We start from the raw sequence: 23,586 nt of genomic DNA, 5'->3' as shown, positions 1-23,586 counted from the left end.
TCCCTTTTAGTTTCCACTCTGATATTAAATCTTTCCTGATATTGACCAGAACACACACACACACATATGCACACACATGCACACACACACATGTAATTGTCCTGCTCTACATTTGATCTCTACCCTCGTGATTGCTCGGCATATATTGCGAGGAAATCACTGATTGCAAAAAAAAAAAATCCCCAAACTATTCAAGAGAACGAACATCATGAACGAAAGAATAAAAAATAAATCAGATTTAGTTTATCCCCCCGTCTGTTTGTCTTCTTCCTTACAGAGAAGCCGAGAGGACGGCCATCTGTTTAAGTGCTACAGTCTCAAACAGCCTCTGAACTTGACCAGGCTTGTCCAATATTGATGTGGCTGAAAATGTGAGGCGACAAGAGATGAACCGCAGCCAGCTGTTGTCCTCCCGTGATATTTCCACAGAGGGAAGGATCCGCACTGGAAGGGATCGAGATGATGCTGAAGGCCGCGGCCCCGGAGAAGATTCATCTGTGGTGATGAGATGTGAATACTGCAGAAGGATAATATTCAGCTGAGATGAAATGGCACGCGGCCAGAGCTGTGACACAATAGCTGCTGCGTGGAGCCATGCATTACCCTGTCATTCTTCCCCGCCAAAATAAAAGGACTGATGTTGATGGAACGTGTTGCCCCACTTTGAAGAGTCTCAAACTGTCTCCACGGCGCTCGTATGCAAGATTTATTTTAATATGGCGACACATTTACCTGATATACAGCACACCTTATAGAAACAGTTTGCCCAAGAATATAAATTCAGTTATTATGTAGTCAGATGGAAAGTGGAGAAGAAGTTTCACAGCATCTCCTAAAACAATAGAAGGAGCTGGAGACGTGTTTTAAAATGGAAAACACAACCGAAAGAAGCAAAAGATGCTCCACACACGTCGTCTGGTGACACCCGAGTCACCGAAAAGCCCTGAGATCCCAAAAAACACTTCATGAATGAATTGTGCTAAATTCCGGCACAAAGATTTTCAGTTCCAGATCTTGTTTTCTATTCTCCTTGATTTCCAATAATCAGTGTCGGCCCTAGAAAGCCACATCTGTCCAATTATTTATTGTAGATCCAAAACGCATCATCCATCTTTTGGTCAAAGCTTTTTCTCTTTTATAAAGAGTGTTATCAACCAAATAAGTCCTCCTACATCACAAATATCTTTACAACATCCATCAACACACACACACACACACACACACACACACTGAGGGCGGAGGTGGACCGGGTCGTGGATCTTCAGCGATCCTCCGCCTGTCGGTAATAAAAGGAGGTCGCTCACGTTTGATCTTCTGGTATCTGAGATGCACAACACGGCGCTGCAGGCGGCCCGTTCGCTCCACTGGCCTCATTCTCAGTCCACAGAGAGCCAGAACACAAGCGAAGAACTTTAAGAAGCAGCTTTTATTTAAGTTAAATAAAAAGATTCCCTCTGCTGAGACCGAGGGAACATCAAGCCTCACTAAGCTCAGAGCATTTAATTTGATTTAAGCGTTTTAATGAAGAGACCTTTTTGATGCATATTGTTTTACTTTTCCAGCACTTGAGCCTCGCCGGCTCTCGTGTCTGGTCTTGGTCGTCCTCTTTAACAGTAAATGCTGCATTTAGTGGCTCTTTAGAGGCAGCTGATGTATTACTATACTGAAGCTTTTTATGTTCGACCTGCAGCTTTAACTCATTTAATCTGACCTGTTTTTGCTGCACAGATGGACATATTATTATTATGAAATTTTTCCAGATTGTATTTTTGTGTAAACATTGTCTTATCTTCTTAACATGTCATTTTGTTAAGAGTATGATTATGCTCTTTCTCTCTGAGGTGACGTGCAGAATTTTGAGCACTTATATTTTGAAAAATCTGAATTTGCACATCTGATATCTGGTGAGGTAACATGTGACTGAGCGGTGAGGCGTCTCTCCTTCAGCTCAGTGTCAGTTTTCAGATCCTCTTCCCACCTCTGCCCCTCACAGGTCCGTCCATGTGCAGCTGCACCGCCGATGTTTCTGCCCGTTTGCTCTGCTGTTAATGCAACCTGAACACTTTGTGCACCTGCTCTTCATGCCTGATACACTTTCCCCCCCCTGCCACTTGTGGTGAGCACCTGAAAGGCTTTTACTGTGAAGTAGCTAGTCACCAAGGTCAGAGACTAACTGCTTCCTTAAAAATCGCTCTCCTTCTACAGACGTGTTGGTCCTTTCTGTGAGATCAGAGGGAGCAGCCGGTTGCATCAGGTTCAGCTTGATGTGCTCCTTTTTTTTGAATAACATCGCTCTCGCATGAAAAAAACCACCGGTGTCATCTGGTCCCCTGTGTCTGGCAAAAATAGTAATCTCAGTTCCTGACCAGTAGCATTAAATACAATAAAGCTACAGTGAAAGTAAGTCACACCTTAAGCAGGTTTGAAAGGATTACTGCAGAACAGACAGCGATATAACAGATCACAGTCCATTTCATCAGGAAGCAGTCTGATGTGGTAGTGAAATAAAGGAGCTCTGCTCGCCTGGAAAGTGCCACGAAGAAGAGGAAGAAGAGGAAGAAGAAAAAGAAGAAGAAAAGAAGCCGACTGTCAGCAGACAGCCTACACTAATTAGGATGACTGCTGAATCATTCTTTGAGCTACACAAACCGTTCAGACATCACAATGTTCTCTTCTGTCAGGAGAAGCTGCTTGGATCCACTTTTGTTAGAACTCTTGTACTTTTTTTAAAATATCAGCCAAACTACTGCTCCTGTTCCTACAGACACTACAGCCTGCAGCGCTACAGCAGCTTTACAACAACTGACCATCAGTGTTCAGTGAAGTCGATTTATTTATACATTATGACTTTTATTCAGCTTTTCTGCACACACTGACCTTTACATCCACACTGTCATCCTGCTCAGCGGCCGGCTGGTGACAGCATGCAGTGTGGAAAATGAGCTATTCCTTAAAACACACCATTCAACACAAATGAATCCTTTCGGAGGAATCTGCATTCAGAATATCTCACAGCGATAAGAACAACAACAATGTTTTCACCGGCGGTGTTTCCGCTTGAACTTGATGAGATCTGAACATCTGTGGGTGGCACCATTGTCCTTGTTTGTTCAGCGCTTGTGCTAACTACTCGGTATTTATTACAGACACACTGCTGGCAACATAAAATGCATCATTCCCCCGTGTGGCAGAAGATATCTCATCCGAAAAGACCTCAGAGACGGTGGGTGTTTATATCGGGGGATGTAGCAGCCTGCGTGAAGAGACCTGCCTTTGAATCACCGTCGTGCTGCAGAGTGTCAGCCAGCGACGAAGACGAGCAGAAACAGGTTTATTTATGTGAACGTGTGACAGATTTTTTACTTTAAAGAATAATTGTACTGCCAGGCATTAGGGAGCCAAATTAAAATGTGCTTCACAGCAGTTTCTACAAAATGAGCTTTTTTTTTCTGGCAGGGTGTTGCCAACAGGTAGACGGGTTCAGTTCTGGAGCTGGAACAGAACATTGTGTTTACAGCAGAGAAGCCTCTCCCATGGCCCCGTCTGCCTCCCTCCTCTCCTCGCTCCGTCTAACTAACAGCTCTGCAGCCACATCAGCTTGATGGTCAACTTTATTAAGATGAATGAAACTCATCCGCGTGACGCCTGCCTCTCATTTCACTGCAGAATCAGCGGCGGCGGCTCTTCAGGTGCTCAGCTGTCACCTTGTCCGACCTGACAGGATCTCTCCCTGGAGGTCACCTTGAAGGAGGGGGATGGAAGTTCACAGTCCCGGTGCAAAAACGTTTTGTTACCCTGACAAAACTGCTGCAGCATGACTCAGTTACACTGTCTGTCTGCTGCACAGGGTGCAATGTACCCGGCAGAATGTACAGTAATAAATCACGTAGGGAAAAACAAGCGGGGGGAATGAAGGGAGCAGGGGAGTGGAGGTCAGCAACCTCAATGTTTTCTCAACAACACGCGTTTAAAATTCACTGACATGATGAAGGGTCGGCGGTGGAGAAGATGTCGGGGAGGTCTGCTCGTGTCCTGCTGTGATTTAGGACTGAAGCACAACCCTGCATCTGCTCTTTAAGCCCTGCAGGAGCTCGTCAGAGAACGATTACAGGCTTCAGTTTGATTATTTAGATCAAAATGAGCAAAAAGCAGATTAACGGTTGACTGTTAATCTGCTATTCTCAGCAATCACATTAACTCCATCTCACATTAGCCGCCCTGCAGGGACGGCAGAACCGGTTTGCTGATGTGTCGGTCCGGCCTGAAGTCTGCCCAGTTGTCTGGCTGTAGATTGACTGTTGTAGTAGTTGTGTCGTGTTTCAGTTTGTGGTTCTCTTATTTCCGGTGTTGTTTGGACGTTTTGCCCTCATGTGTCAGGAGTGTTGCTCCTTCTCCTGTGCTCAGACGTCTGTCAATCAGCGCTTCAGTATTCAGTCCGTGTCCGTCTGTTTTGTTCCCTGCAGCCTGTTCACGTGTCTTCCTGTGGTTGCCCTTTTTGTTTCTCGCTTTTGGTTTTCGGCTTTTTATCAAAGCTCGTATTTCATCCTCAGTCCTCCCTGCGTCCTGAGCGTCTCAGCTTGCAGTTTTTGCGACACCTGACAAGTCGCTCATGATTACCGACCAAAAGCGAGTCTGCGGTTTCCTGTCAGCTCTTTGTTTTGGTTTTACAGTCTGTTAACGACAAAAGGCTGAAGGCGACTAGCGAATCATGCCACTGCTGATTAATCTGTCGCTCGTTTGCTCAATTCATCGATTAGTCGTTTGGTCTATAAACATCAGAAAATGCTGAAAACAGTCACAGACAACACATCCAAACTAAATGTTCATAAATCTGGAGTTTATCATTTAACTCCTGTTACTAAATAAGTCAAACGTATCTCTGAATCTCGCCTCCCCTCTCATAAAAACCTTGCGAGCTACTGAAGATGTATCTCGAGCTCTGCAGCGAACATACATTTGTCCAATTAAATGTGATGTGTGGCGACGGTTCAAACCCCTCTCATCATATAAAACTGCATTTGATCACTTGTGAGTCAGAGTTAACGCGGGAGGAGGAGTGTGTTTGCAAGATATCTGTTTATATTTGTGGTCGAGGCCTTCGTTATTTTATTCTATTTATTCTCCCGTTCCCTTCCTCCTCCTGATCTAATCAGGCGGGTGAGGGAGGTCGGGAGGTGTGGGTGGAGATCAGCAGTCCTCTTCAGCTCCATTTCAAGCGGCTGTATTTACAAAATCCCTGCCAAGTTTAGTCAGTTTCACTCAGTCGAGGAAGATAAAGACGTTCCTCTGTTTTATGATCTCGATCAAAACGAAGACACAGATATGAGTGTGTGGTGCAGATCCAGACCGTCTGGAGGAGTTAATATCCGGAGTCACATCAGATTCTGAGACAGGAGGAGAGTTTAGAGATGACTTTTTAATTTGTGGGATTAAAAATGTGATTTCTCTTCACTCCTGTTGATCAGCCTGACTTCTGTTCTGTAACGTCGACTGCTGACTGGAGCTGGAGGGGAAGAACCAGAGTCTCTGCTGAGTGCTGAAGTCAGTCAGAGCTTCACCTGAACACAAACGGATGCACACATCCTCGATCCTGTTGTTCGCTAATTTACTGGATGTTTACAGTGAAGTAATCTTGCCGTTTTGGGGGCGAATGAGCACAAATGATCCTCAACAAAGGCGATAATATTTTAAGTAAGTAAGTTTGTCTCGTTCTCCATCTTCCCTTCTCACTTTCTCACTCTCTCCTGGAAGTTATAATAACAAGCACTCGTGGAAATATTACATATTACATCTTCTGAGTCTGCATCTCAGTGAAGTAGGAACATGGTGTTTCCCGTGTCGCCACCATCAGGTCCGACTAAATATATCTGGTTAAGGAGCAGAATTCTCCATTTTTGTGTAACGAGCATTAAAGCCTCGCAGGGTTGCTGGTGTGGAAGAAGAATTTCAGCTTTTTAAGATGATGAAAATTGTCACGACAGAGTGCTTTCATTAGCCCGAGTCTACATTCTGTGTGCATACTCTGCTAATTACAGGATTACAACGCCTGCTCCAGTCTGTCTTAGCAAAAGATCCTGAACCGCTGGGAAGAATTAAAAAAAAACAGTCAGAGGCCTTAATCTGACGGAACAACACGCAGCTCTTTATTACATCTATAAATAACGAGAAGGTGTTCTTTAAAATAGCAATTTAAACATGGCTGTACTATCGTTCATGCACCAACAGGCCTAATTATTCTGAATCGAGGTCAAGGAGGAGAGAACACATCCTGCTGCAAAACAAAACTTCTCTGTTTTGCTTCTCCCAAAACTTCAGGCTTTTTTTTTTTTGGTTTCTTCTCTTTACCCGCTGACAGACACAGCTGACATTAGTATTCTGATGCAGCCTCCTTCAAGCAGTGTTCGGTGCCAGCCACTTAATTTGTCATTTATTGCTCCATGACAACTGAAGTAATTGAACCTCCTGCCCGTGGACGAGTTCTGCCAGCCTTGTGGACGTTTTCTCCCATTGTGGGCGCGATGCAGCCACAGGACCTCGGTGCAAACAAGGGGGGCGCAGATCTCATTTTATGGGGCAATGAGATGGTTTGTATGTACCCAAGCAACAAGGGGCTCTGCGGTGTTTACTGCACGCCGCTGAACCCCGGTAAAGACGTTAAAAGAGGATAAAAACAGGAAATTGGAGGGTATAAATAGCTGCGGAAATAAGGGAGCGATGACGCGGGAGATGAAGGCAGAGCTTGTGATTCTTTTTCATTAAACGTTTTATTAAAATACCTGAGTTTAGGAAATCTTATAACAGAGAGACAGACAGGGAGAAACCTAATTGGACAGCTGGGGAGCCATTTGTGTGTTTATCTCAAACATCATGAACCTGGAAATAAAAACGATTGTGTATCTGTGGCGTGTGTGTGTGTGTGTGTGTGTGGTGGTACATGATTTAGAAATGAAACAAGTTGATTTAAAAACACAGAATACTGAGTGAATATTGCAGAACGTGGAATGAAAATGCTTTAAACTGAAAAGAGACGACAGCAGTGACGCCCGGTGAGCCGCTCTGTACACGAGAAGCTGCTCAGCGTCTGCAGAGCGCTGTGTGTTTTCTCTCACTAAACTGGAGAAACATGAGTTTACTTCTACTTTGAAGAAGGCTGGTCCGAGTGTGTCCGACCACCGACTGTGACAAGCCTGAAGCTGCGTGTCCACAGCAGTATTTTTTTCTCTTATATTGCAAAAATAGCTCAGCGGATCGTGTTTTTGAGGACATTTTAGACGAGGAAGTAGCCGAGCAGCTGCAGATTTATTTAAACCCGACAATGTTTTTCAGGAGTTTTCAGAAGCGGCTCGTCGTGTCTGAAGCCTCTGATTTGCATCAAGAAGCCCGAATAAAAAGTTAGGAAAATCAAAAGAAACACAATGCAGAGCTACCAGAATGCATTGCAGCACTTCCTACATGGACCTCGTGGACGCGTGCAATCATCTGGGATTAGTTAAAAGCTAATCTCAAAGACAGTGAGCAGAGGTCGACGTCGATCATCGAGGAGAGAACATTTTCTGTGTGATTAACAGAAAGTTAGAGAGATGTTGTTCTATCAGACGTAGATACAACAAGATGAATCTCTCAGCGAATGATTTACTATTTACAGTTAGCTCTTTCTGCAAACATTGATCATCTTTGTCCCTGACTGACCCCCTGTTCTCAGAAATAACAGCTGGATTGATATCAAACATCGTGAACACTCACACGGACAGAAACGTATTGATTGTGACGACCCTCGACCTTTCCAAATGTGCAACTCTTAATTATTCTGTCGTCCTCTCACTCGACACACTGTTGATTGTGAAAAAAAAAAGCGTATCGACTGAGAAGTAAACTGGTTCTGCCATCTACACAGTTCAATGTTGACTCCATTTGTGTTGTCATGCATCCTGAGCAATCAAATTACAAGCGGATGGGGATTTCGGACCGAGAAAAGCAGATGTAGAATCACTCGACGCACATTAAGAACAGATTGAAATACAATTGTCTAAATGACTGCAGGAGACGATCCGGGACACGTTCTGCTGGAGCGGCACGTTTAACTGTACGACTGTTTGCATATTCTTGTCTTAAAGCCACACGAGATGATCAAATCTGGATTCATCAGTGGAAGAATTAGTGAAGCTTCACTACATTTAATCATCTGAAATAAAACACTTGGAGACGGGCGCCCCGTCCTCACCTCGTCGAGAGGAGAGGGGACAATGAAGCCGTTCACATGGAGGTGTAACCTGTGATGGGCTGCGTTCACAGCCGCTGCTGGAGTTACTAAATATAGCGGCGACACAATGACAGCTGAAGGAGACACGTTAGTTTCCAGAGGATTCCTGATACGATAACAACAAAGTTCACCTCAGTGAGCCTCTCAGATGAGAAGGACTCTTCAGCCTGCCGGAGCAATTAATAGAGGAATATGTAGAAATATAAATCCTTCAGTTGGTGAGATAAAGAAGCCGCGTTCTGTTGCTGATCAATGTTTCCGGGGGGGAAATATACCTGATAGAAGCGATGAGCACATGTATGAGAGAAGACAACCTTTACATCACAGGACGCAGCGTCAATGATGAGAAGCGGAATATCATCAAGCATCCATCAACTATTCAAAGCTGACAGGATTCAATAATTTCCCCAGTGTTCAGGAGGGTTTTTTTGGGCGGCAGCGCTTTAATAAATGTCGTATCTCCCCAGTGTGAGTCTGAAAATAACAGCGTACCTGTAGCGTCCCACTGATGTGATTCCACGTCAGAAATTAGTTCAAAAAAAGTTTGAAGTGGTGGAATAGTGAGTGTAGTGAGCCGAGGCGCCGGGCTGAATATTTCTGTCCAGACATGCAGAACAAGATTACATCTATCTGGTGTGCAACAAGCCAAACCTTCAGTAACACACGTGCCTTCTCTCCACTCTCACTGTTTGCTTTTGAAGGTTTTCTTCGCGACTGAGTACTGATTTGGATCACAGAGCTTCAAGACGATCTACATCAGAGATCTCCTGCTTCTTTAACACTGCCTGGATTTTTGGTGCTAACATCTGGAAGACGGGCTGAGAAACAACGCCGACTGATAAAGCTCGCTAACTAACAAAGCCGTGAATCATCATGAAGAAGACCAACGCAGACAACACATTTAGTACAAAAAATGTGTGTTATAGACAATGGTGTGCACAAGGGGTCCCCTCGTGGCCCAATTGTTGAAAAACGCGTGTTTAAAGTGCCCTCCTGGGAGCCAAAACGCACGCTAAAGTGCCCTCTTAGGAGCCAAAATGCGTGCTTAAGTGCCCTCTTGGTTTGCAAAAAACACTAAACTGCCCCCATGGCTGGTTAAAACATGATAAACTGCCCTCTTGGGTGGCAAAAACGCGCTAAAATGCCCTTGTGAGTGCCAAAACATGCGCTAAAGTGCCCTCTTGGGTTGCAAAAAACACTAAACTGCCCCCATGGCTGGTTAAAACATGATAAACTGGCCTCTTGGGTGGCAAAAACGCACACTAAAATGCCCTCCTGAGTGCCAAAACATGGGCTACAGTGCCCTCTTGGGTGGCAAAAACTTGCGCTAAAGTGCCCTCCTCGGTGACAAAAACATGCGCTAAAGTGCCCTCTTGGGAGCCAAAACGCATGCATATGTGCCCTCTTGGGTGGCAAAAAACACTAAACTGCCCCCATGGCTGGTTAAAACATGATAAACTGCCCTCTTGGGGGGCCAAAACACACACTAAAGTGCCCTCTTAGGAGCCAAAACGTGCGCTAAAGTGCCCTCTTGGGTTGCAAAAAACACTAAACTCCCCCCATGGCTGGTTAAAACATGATAAACTGCCCCCTTGGGTGGCAAAAACGCACGCTAAAGTGCCCTCTTAGGAGCCAAAACGTGCGCTAAAGTGCCCTCTTGGGTGGCAAAAACGTGCGCTAAAGTGCCCTCTTAGGAGCAAAAACGCATGCTAAAGTGCCCTCTTAGGAGCAAAAACGCATGCTAAAGTGCCCTTCTTTTCGCCCCTGCCCTTGAAAAAGTCTGTTCACGCCACTGATTATAGACAAAGTATATGAGCTGAGGTTGGTCAAATGTTTACAATATGTATTAAAACAGCCAAAATGAAAGAAAATCATAAACTGTATCAGCAGCTGCATGAGGAGTAGAAGAGACTCTCAGCAAAGAAAAGATATTGGACTTGGTGAAAGAGGTCAAAGTCTTGAGGTTAGAAAACACAGAGAAGGAGAAAAGAATCCACTTTGTGCAGAGCCGGTCTGGCTGATTTCTGAGCAGCACGCGGGGATGAAAAACATCCCTGTAAGCAGGCAGGTGAACACGGAGGACGGCGGGGGAACGCATCGAGCTGGACGCCAACGCCGGAGAGCAACAGGTGCCTTTCTTCAGTCTAAAAGGATTGAAGTGCACAACAACAACAACAGCGAGGCGTGTCAGAGTCCCCCTCAGAGAGAAGTAAGCAGCACAAACCAGCCGCAATAATAAGGTTTGTGAACAGAAAGCGTAAAAAACGCACTGCGAAGGCGAAGAAAGAGCTGAAGGGATCAGAAGTGTACCTGAGCGGAGACGTGGACTGTGGAAGCAGAAGACGACTCCACCAGTGTTTTGTCTGCAGGCGTGATGAAAATGATGCATAAAAAAAGTAGATGTATATTTTTCTATAAACAGAGATTCTTGTTTTCGGGTCAGATAATTCAAACCTTCAGATTCTCAGAATGATTCTCCTCGCACCATTACTCCCAGGACGTGCCTCATGATGAAGAAAGTCCCGTCCGTCGTCCAGGACTCTGAGAATTCAAACATTCCTCTGACAGAGAATCTGACATTTTGCACTCTGAAAACAATTCTGAAAGCTTCAAGGCTCAATCCCACCTCATCACAGGTTTACTCAGTTGGCATGTGTCCGTCCTTGATGTGAATCACCTCGGGAAGACTAATTAGCCATGTGGTCTTGGCAGCTCACCGAGCTACAGTGTAATCAGCAAAGGTGAAGAGTACAAAAGATGTGAACTGACTCATCTTCTCTGAGGTGACGGGATCAGAGTCTCGTGTCCGTGTAGAAACACTTCCTCAGTGGAGTCACAGCAGGATTACATCGTCCGAGCTGTGCACAGACTTTGTTAATTGTTTTTGTCAATAATGAAACGTTTTGTTCTCAACAGGACTTTTTTTTTCTCCCAGAAGCAGCGCAGACACAAGCTGGAAATTGTTGTTATAGAAACACAGAAGAAGAAGTGGAGATGATTTGATTTTTGCCTTAACACGAGCGAGGGTCCAAGGACGGCCGAGTGGGCGAGTTGGTCCACTGTGAGACGGAACGCCGTGACATTTTGTAGCAACATTCACCGTCTCTAAAAAAGAATTGATTTTTCTGCGGTGATCGAATGACTTAAAACCTCCAGAACCACAACGAGGCCGAAATATTTGTTTTCCACTCAAATGTCTCAACCGAAGGACGCGAGCAGAATGGCAGGAATTTCTGCTCGACATCGCTCCAAAAAGAAAAAGAAGTAAAGTGCAGTTGCTTCTGTTAGACTTACAGGAATCCTACATCTATATGACTTCTAAGTTCTTTGCAGTTATTGTCGGCTTACTGAACCAAAAATTAAAACAACATAATAAAACACAAATAAATCAAATGTCACAGTCTCCAAAACGCAGGAGGTGGAAGTAAAACTCGCACATCTCTTCTCCTCAGATTATTTCAACAAATTCTCACATTTATTTACAGCTAATAAACATCAGCCCAGTGTCACGAAACAAACAGAACACAACCATTCGTTTTATGTCATTTATTTATTCTACTTGTTTCACGAAAAGTCGTCTTCATGATGTGATCCACCATCACCTGAAGAAGGTGAGTGCAGACGGCTGTGAGCTTCTTCTCTGCTGCCTTCTCTTTGTTTGCTGAAGATATAAACCCGGTGAGGAAGGAAGGATTCACCGTCAACACTGTTCGATGAATCCAAGACGTCCACAGATTGTCTCACGGAGCGTTTCTCACTTTCAGGACGGAGCTGTGTGAGTCAGCGTGGACGACAGGAGGTGATGGACACCGTCAGAGGAGGACGGCTGTCATTACAGCCTCGTTAGGCGGAGGACAAACTGAGCTTTCTTTTCTAATGACGCTCACAAAATCACCTGAATCCTTATAAAGCCATTCAGGATGTATTCAGACGCATTTATCTCCGTCAAAGACGTTATATTCAGCTGCCGGCGCTGCTCCCACTTATTTCTGTACTTCACTTCTCAACATGCAAATGCGCTTGGACAGTAGAACCGTTCCACAATGACAGTAAACATCTGTTTTCATTGTACCGCGGTCTAAGTCTCATCCGTGTCCAATGGCTGGAGCCGGTCCCAGTGGACGGGCCTCAGGGTTTACTGCACACACACACACACACACACACACACACACACAGACTCACACCTACAGTACGAGTGATTTCTGGCTCACCTGGCTCGGTGTGGGTGTTTTTGTGCGTCTATGAGAATCATGCATGTTGTCGTGCATCGCTGAAAAACAAGAACGCAGTTTGTTAATATTCAGCGTGACGTCTGTTTATATAACGATGAACACTAACAGCTGCATGTGGCCGGCTGAGGGAGAACAAAGTGGAGAGCCAGTTCGGTGGATGAAGCTCCGCTGTTTGCTCTCCTGTTAATGTTCTTATCTGCACTGATCAGACAGTGAGTCAAACACAGGTGGAGGTGCAGTAATACCCACACAAACCTGTTCACAAACAGGCGGATGATCACAGGGATGAGTCCAGCGGTGGAGGTGAAATCTTTTTTTTGTGTGTGTGTGGGAGCAGAATGTAAAAGTCATCTGTCAGATGTGCCGTAACCACCCTGCTGCTTCAACACAGCGCTCTGTTTAAACACAGTGAGATTAAAATAATCTGCGAACAGAAACGTGTGTCCGGATCAGTTTCACCTGTCCGTCTCCTTCACCTGTCTGTCAGAGCTTCTGGTCTGAACTTTGGGTTTCCTACATGTCTTTGTTTCCTGGTGGATTCACCTCTCCCTGTTTTTTGTTAGTTTTGTCGCTTGCTTCAGTTTTCAGCCAGCAGCTTCCTGAGTGTGTGGTGCGTTCGGGTCCTCATCAGCAATCATCTGCAAACTGTGACAAAAAAACAGCGCCGCCACAGAACAATCAATCACAGACGTACTGGAGAGCTGCAAGCTTTCAGGAAGCAGCAACCTAAACTACTTTAACACGTCTCTACGTCACCATCTTGTTGCTGTGAGAATCTGGCAGACAATCACGACATGTTTGTAACCCTTGGGCTGTTCTGGCTGGCTAACGAGCGCTCCGGAGGTTAAAACATGTTCCAGGCTGTCCCGTTTACATCCCCAGAACCTCCAGCAGCCGTGTTCACCTGCAGGCGCTGAAGGGAAGCACAGTCTCCTCACTGGTTAGTCGGTGCCAGTTACTTCAGGTTTAACACAACCGAGCCGATAAGTACTGTGTTCAGTCTGTGTGACTGGAATGATGAATTCTGATCCTCCGAGCCGCTTTAATTAACATTCTTGAATCACAAGAAGAGATGTTCGTCTCGTCGTCTCGTCACAGGCGACGTTACAGAAGCTACAGGTCCGTTTGTGTTTCATACGACTGAGCCTGCAATTAAAAATATATCAGACTGTGATCCTCAGACATTAAAATGAGGAGCTGAGTAAAGAATCTCTAACATTGAGCTCCGCTCTGCTCACAGTTCCTCGACGCTCCGTGTTACATCTTGTCGCTGCAGAATATCAGTTTTGTAACCGTTCATCTGTCAGCGACGACGTGACGATGATTCACATCCGACTGGGATCTCAATTAGTGCTCGTCACAGGCAACTGCTGGGTTTCTGTTACAGCCGATAAGAAGTGAGTCAACAGGACTGTGGATCAGTCCTACATGACACCGTATCGATGACATCATCATGACGACAGGTCCTTACACCACAACATGTCTCCCAAAAACATCTGTAAACTACATTTCTTAAGTGCAGGTGTGACAGTAAATGATCAATAAGTGAACGATGGAGTATTTTCATTGTGTCGTCATGTGAGATTTTAAGTTGTTTTCCCCCCAGTGGTCATAAAAACACTCCTGCAGATTTAAAAGTGTAATATTTTGGCATTAAAGTGTCTAAAAATTACACTACCGGTGCGTTTCATTAGCCGCTTCTTGGAAACACCAGATGACATATAATTGCTTTTAATGTTTTTACTTTTATTTATTTATTCATCCTCAAAACATTATTATTTTTACAAAGCAGATGTGTAATATTCTATATTTTTACTGCTTGTCTTAAATCCTTCATCTTTTATCATTCTAAATGCTCATTTTATTTCGGGTGGTGTGCTGTTTGTGTCTCTCAATCTATTGTTGTTTTCTGTTTCATCTGTCTGAATTGCATTTTGATTTGTTTGACAGGTGATATATAATAAAGTTTGATTGATCGACGACTCGTCAGAGTACAGAAAGAAGTCGGTGAACGTGACATCAATAAAACGGTGACAGCGCTCGTCGGAGCTCTGCAGCTGTCTGACTCACATCAGATTGGTTTCTTCTCTTTTTCACGGTTATTTTCAGATATGAAGAGGCCACAGTTTATTTCACTATTAGAATACAAAATATCATCCCAGCAACATTCATCCCGTCCTTGCTGAATCCCTTTTTGTTGCTGATTCTCTTGAATCTCTACAGAAACTGAATCAGACATCGACACCAAAGTGAAAGTGGCTCAACAATAAAATGTCTCACAATCCACAGATTTCCTTTACATTTCTCTCCTCTTGTAATAAAAGCAGGCTCTGTTGCAGAGAAGCGAGAGGTACGCGGTTGTTAAGGCAACTAGAATGACTTGGTTAATACTTAAAGAAATAGCCGGGCTGAGGAGCAAAGCTCCAGATTCACTGGCTGATCGCTGTTCCAGCCCTCAGCTATGAGCCCGAGACGTCGTTATTACCGACTCCAGCAGCCAAATGAGATTCCTTCACACAGCGGCTCGGCTCGCTTTGCATAACAGGGTGAGAAGTTCACTGGTCTGAACGGAGCCCAGTGTCCTGTGGCTGCTCCGCCGTGAAGCCAGGGTCGGCTGAGGCTTTCTCAGGAGCTCGATAACCCGCACCGCTGATTCCTGTAAATAGAGCCGGCGGTTTTCAACCTCCGCGTAAGCCGTGATTAATGGAGGTAATTTTGAGATGCCAGTAAGTTCAACTCTAGGATTTACTTTTCCCTGATTTCAAGTTTTTCTTGTCCTTGTAGCTGGTCATGAGTTTAGGACATAATTAAAGGTGTAATGTGTAAAAAGAATCAACAGGCAGCTCTAAAACTGTAGGGGGCAGCACAACCGCTAACTGCTGGTATCTTTGGCGGTCGCGACTAGCTCAGCTCAGTTAGCCGCGGAGCTATTAGCTGATTGGACCCAGTTAACACGACTGGGACCGAGCACAGCCCATGAGACCGACCGAGGTCAGTTTGAAGACAGTACAGAGGCGATTTACAGCTAATCTGAACAGAACTATGACTATGCAGAACGCTCTCATTCCCATCAAAACAAGAGCAGCATTCCAGCTATTTACATAGACAACATCAGGTAAGTGACGCGACAGAAACTTCTGTAAGTAGCAAAGTTATTATAACTCCAAAACTAGAGTAGAAGAGGGTGGAGCCAAATGCAGGACAGGTAGAAACACAACAGATGACTGACTTCAATACAAACTGAACTAATGAGAGGACGAGGTGCAGGTGGAGAGAGGAGGAGAAACACAGGTGAGAGGAATGAGAAGGAGAACACTGGGAAGTGGGTGGGGCTTATAAAGGTGATGCAGGGCAGGTGTGGAGGCAGGAAACTGAGCAAAGGACAAAACAAAAACCCGCTTGAGGCCTCAGAGGAACGCCAAACAAAGCTGCCTTCTTCTGTTGGACAGGAGAGGCTGAGTCGACATCCTCAGCAGGTAAAATCCTTGTGTAGAGTCAGAATATCTTCACACCTTTATCTGTGACCTGAGGATTCATTTGGACCGAACCAGAGCTGACTGTTCTGGTGACTGTTCTGGTGAGTTTGATTCAGTTTCCGTGCAGTTTGAATGAAGCATGTTTGACAATGAGTTAACGAGGAGGTTAAAGGTGCACTGAGGTATTTCTATCTAAACCATCATCACCTCTGCAGGTACTGAGTGGTGTTAGGAGCTAGCTGGTTAGCATGCTAACTCTGCAGCACAGCACATGCACACTGTTGTTTCTTCACACTCTGCTCATAATGTTCATTTATTCGAACGTTTTACATACAAATTATGTCCATATCTTACAGCCTGCCCCTTTAAATCCAGTGGATTATGCAAAATTATAGTTATTATCGCTTAATGTACTCCAGCATGAAGCGGCACCCTCGCTGCTCTTACTGTAATCTTACTGGAGCTTCTGTAATGACTGGGAGACGAGTGTAACCAGTAGTAATAGAAAAACACACAGTTAACCACCAGAGAAATTCATGAGACTGTAAAATCTCTCCATTCAGCATCTTTCAAGTACATTAACAGGAACATGACGGGGTGTCAGCTCGCCTCTTTCCCCCCCCACACACACACGCAGCTTTAGGGCCCTCGTCATGGTTTCCAGTATCTGTTGCAGTAATTGTCACCGAATTGGAAGAAAGCCACCGGCTGCCTCTCAAACTGCTGACAAACACCACACGACGAAGGATTTATCCATCATTTCCACGATGAGAGAAAGAACTCGCTGCCCTCACTTTGCCGTCGGATGTAAGTGCCACACATGTTCGCCTCACACAGCTCTGTGGTGATGAATGTTTGCATCAGTGTGTGTGTGTGTGTGTGTGTGTGAAGCCATGCGTGACTTCAGCAGAGCGTGTGAACGTGCGTCTCGATGACTTGTGGCCTGACGTATCGCAGATTGAAGTAAACGCCGCGGCTCATGACGACGAATCGTATCAGCCGCCTTGTTTTCTGCTCACTGACGCCCCGTTATCGTCTGCTTCAAGTGTGCCGTGGCACCGAAACGTTACGACGCAGCAACAACAGAGATATTTTACTCACTGTGCTGCTGTGTCACTGTGGTTGGAAAAACATTACCACTAAAAAAATGCACTGTGGGCAATAAAAAGCTCTTCAGGGGAAAATAGCTGCTCCTCTAATATTTTAGGAAGATATTACAGCCTGAATTAAGCTGCTTTAATAGAAAATGAAACATTTGCTTTTCCAGGACAAACACCAGGTTGGTTAAAAAAGAAATCCAGTGCATTTTGAAGACGGCGTCTCTGCAACACGGTTAAACTAACACAGCAAAAACAAACAGTGTGACAGGTGGGTGGAAGAAGAAGAAGAAGAAGAAGAAGAAGAAGAAGAAAACACCACCTCAGGAGCAGCAGAAGTGCACGACCTCTCATTTCTGCCGCCGCAGCGAGCTCACACCTCTGTCCTGGATGGAAATGGGGATTGACTGAGAGCCCGGAGTCACCGAAAAACAGGGAGGTTTCAGTAATGTCAAACATGCACGGCACGCGCCGCCAGATCAATACCAAGTCCTGATCTCCAATTGATGAAATGCCTCTCCTGCCAGGCTCTGGGGATAATCTCACCCACTGATTTATCTGTGTCGGGAATGCTCTGCAGAACACGGAGTATCCCTCCAGTCCCAAGGCCACCTTACATCACAGTTACATCCAATCAAATATAAAATATCACATGCAGTCCATGAGGGAGACCCCTGAGAAACACCTGCATCAACACGACATGATGTTTCTCAAACGTGGACTAACCTTTACTTCAATTCCCCATTTTTCTTTGAGTATGCAACAGCCAGGTTAAGGCACAAAAAACACTCCGGTCAGGGAGAGGAAACTCGTTAAAACCCTGTTTTTGTCGCCACAAATTCACCGGAAGACGTCACAGCTTCTCATCAAACCCCCAGTTTCTGTCGCCACAGACGCAGCAGGTGTCCCGGCTGCTCATCACAAAAACCTGCTTTTTTTTTTTTCCCGGCACAAATAAGGCAGGAAGTGTTCGAAACTCTTCATCAAAAATATCCACTTTTTGTCACCACAATCACAGCTGGAAATCACCACCAAGTCTCCTTCAACACGATCTGGTGTTGTGACGCTTACAGACGTTGAAGCGCCGTCTGTTTATCAGTCGGCCTCATTTCCAGCGTGCAGACTAACACTGTGTGTATGAAGACGTGTGAGTGTGTGAGTCGGTGCTGTGGAGTCGTATTGTTCTGCTGGTAATCGGCTTAATGAGCCCGAGACGACTGACTAGGTGCACCTGTAGCGTGACTCGTACGGAGGGTCGTCCAAGATATGCATCAGTCTGAACTGAAGGATCCAACATGGACCGACACGTTGGATCTAAAACACAGAGTGTGAATGTGTGTGAATACTTTCTCCTCTCCGTGTGTACCCTCGACCGACCTCAGCGAGATCCTCTTTTACCCCGAACAAAAAGCAGAGCGCAGAGTTCAATCTGCAATCATTGTTCACATGGACACTAAATAAATGAATCCATTAAATGTGCACGTTACATCCCTGAAAAGCATTTAATCAGGATGTTTCCTCCTGCTGTGAGACATCAAATCTTCCCGGGAAATATAACAGATGAAGACTGTTAGCCTCTCACAATCTGGCCCGGACCACTGTGACCTTTAGCTGTTCAATCTTTTAAAATCTCCAACAGAAAAGTTTAATCAGTAGCAGAACAGCTCCCGTCACGCCTGGAAGCGACGCCACCTGATGTTGTGCCCACACGAGAGAACATATTTAATCCGACCTCAGAGAAACAATCAGAATTAATATATTCTCCAATATATTTTGGATTATCAGGTTAACACCGCCCGTCTCCATCAGACCGGATCGCTCTCTCGCTCTGACGTGCTTAAACGAGGCACTTTCATTCATGATATTCTGATTATTAGTGTAATGTAAGCTTTCCATGTAAACACAGATGTTGTCGCTGACCTTCATGTCCACGAGAAAGTAGTTGTAATTGTCACCAAATGAGGCTTTTCCCGACATTAACCGTGCAGTTATGTCACCCCGGGCCCTGACCTCGCTCAGGGAGCTGGATCAGAGCCACGTCTGCCAGCAGCTGCGGCTGATGGGCTGAAAAGAATCTGTTGCCATGAACACATTCGAGGGTTTGTTCAGACGCAGCAGCCGCCTGCTGGTTGGAGAGGCTCCTCCATTTTCTACACAACAATGAGTGTCGACCCGACAGATCAGAGAGACCAGAGAACACAGCGTTATTATCTGTCTGGTCACAACCCGTTCATTCATCAGCTGCAAACAGGAAAACAGCTTAACGGGTCGTTTTGGAAGGCTTAAATAAAAGAGGAGAGCGTGACAATCGAACCAGGAGCTTTAAACATGAAGCTGAACAGATCCACAGGGAACCTGGAAGACGCTGACGCCTCTGATGTCTATATTTATGTTTTGATTATGAGCTTTATCAGTATTATTAGACTTCAATTTGACCATTTTTATACCAAATTGACAATAAAAAGAAGAGACAGAACGTAAAAATGGTCGTTTGAAAAGTCTTTCCTGCTCCGAGGTTGTCGAACGTCTTCTCTTTGTGAAGAGAAGTTGTTTTGTAAGAAGGGTTTGACATTTTGTACACAGAGAACAAAACGCTCCACAAACAGACTGACAACTAAAAAACACTGTTACATAAAAATATAAGAGACTGTAGTGATTGGTAGAGGAGAAACTCAGAATCTGGGCAGATAAAAACAAGCATATGTTTCTGTGCAAGATAACGTCTTTAATCACCTTCATGATCCTTCAAGTCAGATCGTAGAAGATCTTCAGGAGACTTAATCAAGTCCAGTTTCCTCCGTATAGCACTTAGAGATTCACCACGACCCGACCCAGATGCCTGAGAGTCCTCACCAACAGTCTAACAAACTGGACCTTGATCCAGGACTTTTCTCCTGCAGGGGACTGCAGCTGATCAACGAACGAGCGACAGACCGACTCAAGCTTCTCCTCACATCCTTCTTCTGCAGCAGCAGCAGGAGGTCGAGGATCAACAACTTCAGACTCATAATTAAATGAGATACGTCTGTTTTTAAACGATACAACTGTCACTGTCCACAACCTTCCACAGCCCTTCATGTCGGCTTCGATGACCACTAGAGGGCGCTGCTCAGAGTCAAATCAGTAGCTCCTTTTAGATAGAAAAGGTGGCACATTAGCAGCAAGGTAAAAGCTGCAATGTGCCGACTTGTCTTTCTAAAAGGGAGGTGTAATATTCCTTCTTTTCCAAAAAGCCGCCACTTGGCCGCCACTGTGGTAGGCGTAAACATGTGACGTGACGTGAAGCACGAAGTTGGGCGTGAACAGTGAGCAGGTCCAATTAGTCTTCAAAATAAGAGCTTTACATTGAGTTTAGAACTGGGTTCTTAGCGGGGGGCTTTTAATTTGAAAGTAGCAACAACAAGCGGACAACGAAGACAGCTACAGAGACCGAGGAGACGCTAGCATCTCCTGGATCTCAGCGGCTGTCCAGTTGCTCATCTTGACGTCCGCGGATGAAATGATGGACTGACTGCTGTGATCAGCTGTTTCCTGGTTTTAAAACTCCCGTCGCACAACAGTGCAGGTCATCGACACCTCCGCCCATCTCACGCAGAGGCTGGCACATCGAAAAGTGTACCCTCCAACGCGGCAAACTGGTGAACAAGAACAGACCGCCTTCTGTCTAAATCTGCGGACCTGGCGATGGCCTGACGATGGCTTGCTGCCCGTGTCACTCCTGCCTGCACCTTGTTGTTTCGTCCACAGCACAGGATGACTGACAGCTTTCACAGCCGTCTAAACAAAACCACACTGAAACCAGTTCAGTGATAAAGCCCAGACGCTTCTACCGAGAGAGATGTCATCAGCGTGAGATCTTCAGAATGGATGTCGTGATAACTTCAGGCTGATTTGTTTCTGTGCATCGGAGGGAGAAGATGGATGACGTGCCTCGACGATCATTTGGCCTCCATAACAAGCTCCCTCCACACCCGGCTCTGCAGAATCTCAATATAATCTTGGCCATCGACCAACATTAAAAACCAAAATGGACGTTTCATCTCAATATGTCACTCTGGAGTTAATTTGATTGGCGAGTGTAATGGCAGGAGAGAGCGGCCGATCCGTCTGCTCCTTCCAGCTCCCCGCTATGATTTCTTGCACTTACAATCCCACAGATTTGTTCTTCCTGACCAGAACAAGTCCGAATGTGCTGGAGAGCTCTCAAGAAAAGCTTCAATCTGAGATTCTGCAGGTGGCAGCGCGCTGTGTTTCTCTCCTCGCTGCAGGTTGCCTACTTTTTCTGCCTGATTATTTGTTTTCCACTGACGGAGGAAACAAAGAGGACGTTTGGGGTAAAAAAAAAACATGGAGGATGGTAGGTGGGGAAAGAAAGCCTTAAATCATCCGGGTGCTGTTTGATCCGAACAGGATGATCCAGCCCACATACTGTACCGCACGGTTGTCTTTTCTTTTTCTGTGAGTGACCACATCATGCTGTCATTCTGCCTGAATCTGTCAGCTGAGGGAAAGTTTTTTTTGGTTAATATCGGCCGGATGTCTACTCACTCACAGCTGAAAGCTTTTCAGATGAGACACCTCGCTGATCAGAGTGTGTTACACGCCTCTCTGACAGGCCAAGTAAAAATATTCTGCCAGAACAAAAGGGCTGACCCGTTTGTTTGATTTGAAAAGGTTAGATTGGCACCTGGAGGGAGAACGCAGAGATGAATCCCTCCTCTTCCCTCCACCTGTGCACAATGCATGTCACAACAAATTATACACGCCAGCAAAGATTCAATATTAGACTAAATGTGTTGACTCAAACTCTTCTGTAGGCGTTCAGGTCCCCAGCAGATGAATCCCGAGGTCGGGGTTTCTTTACACTTTGAGTGACAGATCTCGTCAAATGTTTGATGCATCGTTATGACATGTGGTGGAAACATTCACGTCTCCAGGGTGAAACTACATCCTGATGGTTCTGATGTGTGACCCAAACACGCGACGCTCAGGAGGCAGGCGGGGTAAAGAACAAGAAGTGAGCTTTAAATAACAAAAGATCTGAAAAAATACAAATAAAAAGACAAAGCCGAAACGCAAACGCTAAATAAAGTACTGACCAATTAAAAACACGAGGAATGACGCTATCACATGTGCAGAACCTGCCTTAGAAAAGTCATGTTTTTAAGTTTTCTTCAGTATCACAGTGATGCAGTGATAGTTATCTGTACATCCACAGGTTCACTGCTAACAGGAAGTGCTGACAGATAATTCTGCAACGTTTAAATGGAGTTTTGCAGAATATTTTGTAGAAGGTATTTCAGTTTTCAAATCAAGTCTCCAGCTGCTGTCATCGGGATGAGGAGAGGAGGACTTTATATCATCAGGAGGAGAGGAGGACTTTATATCATCAGGAGGAGGAGAGGAGGACTTTAAATCATCAGGAGGAGGAGAGGAGGACTTTATATCATCAGGAGGAGAGGAGGACTTTATATCATCAGGAGGAGGAGAGGAGGACTTTATATCATCAGGAGGAGGAGAGGAGGACTTTATATCATCAGGAGGAGAGGAGGACTTTATATCATCAGGAGGAGGAGAGGAGGACTTTATATCATCAGGAGGAGGAGAGGAGGACTTTATATCCTCAGGAGGAGGAGAGGAGGACTTTATATCATCAGGAGGAGAGGAGGACTTTATATCATCAGGAGGAGGAGAGGAGGACTTTATATCATCAGGAGGAGGAGAGGAGGACTTTATATCATCGGGAGGAGGAGAGGAGGACTTTATATCATCAGGAGGAGAGGAGGACTTTATATCATCGGGAGGAGGAGAGGAGGACTTTATATCATCAGGAGGAGGAGAGGAGGACTTTATATCATCAGGAGGAGGAGAGGAGGACTTTATATCATCAGGAGGAGGAGAGGAGGACTTTATATCATCGGGAGGAGGAGAGGAGGACTTTATATCGTCAGGAGGAGAGGAGGACTTTATATCATCAGGAGGAGGAGAGGAGGACTTTATATCATCAGGAGGAGAGGAGGACTTTATATCATCGGGAGGAGGAGAGGAGGACTTTATATCATCAGGAGGAGGAGAGGAGGACTTTATATCATCAGGAGGAGGAGAGGAGGACTTTATATCATCAGGAGGAGGAGAGGAGGACTTTATATCATCGGGAGGAGGAGAGGAGGACTTTATATCGTCAGGAGGAGAGGAGGACTTTATATCATCAGGAGGAGGAGAGGAGGACTTTATATCATCAGGAGGAGAGGAGGACTTTATATCATCGGGAGGAGGAGAGGAGGACTTTATATCATCAGGAGGAGAGGAGGACTTTATATCATCGGGAGGAGGAGAGGAGGACATTATATCATCGGGAGGAGGAGAGGAGGACTTTATATCATCAGGAGGAGAGGAGGACTTTATATCATCGGGAGGAGGAGAGGAGGACTTTATATCATCAGGAGGAGAGGAGGACTTTATATCATCAGGAGGAGAGGAGGACTTTATATCATCAGGAGGAGGAGAGAGGAGGACTTTAT

General features: G+C 45.3%; 1 protein-coding gene across 3 annotated transcripts in view; it reads right to left on the bottom strand.

Moving 5' to 3' along the window:
• The window catches only part of LOC115581462 (leucine-rich repeat transmembrane neuronal protein 4), a 64,038-nt gene that overhangs the window by 22,011 nt on the left and 18,441 nt on the right, over positions 1 to 23,586 (bottom strand). Inside the window, exon 3 of one of the 3 annotated variants that reach the window (XM_030416551.1) lies at positions 11,934 to 12,530. The exons of the other annotated variants lie outside the window; for them this stretch is intronic. The gene's annotated coding sequence lies outside the window, so the exon portion shown is untranslated. Of the gene's footprint in view, positions 1 to 11,933; positions 12,531 to 23,586 lie in introns of those variants that run through there. 3 annotated transcript variants of the gene reach the window in all.

The sequence above is a fragment of the Sparus aurata genome, chromosome 5 (genome assembly GCF_900880675.1).
Source record: "Sparus aurata chromosome 5, fSpaAur1.1, whole genome shotgun sequence".
In the NCBI taxonomy this organism is placed as follows: Eukaryota; Metazoa; Chordata; class Actinopteri; order Spariformes; family Sparidae; genus Sparus; species Sparus aurata.
This window is presented reverse-complemented; position numbering and strand designations above follow the sequence as displayed.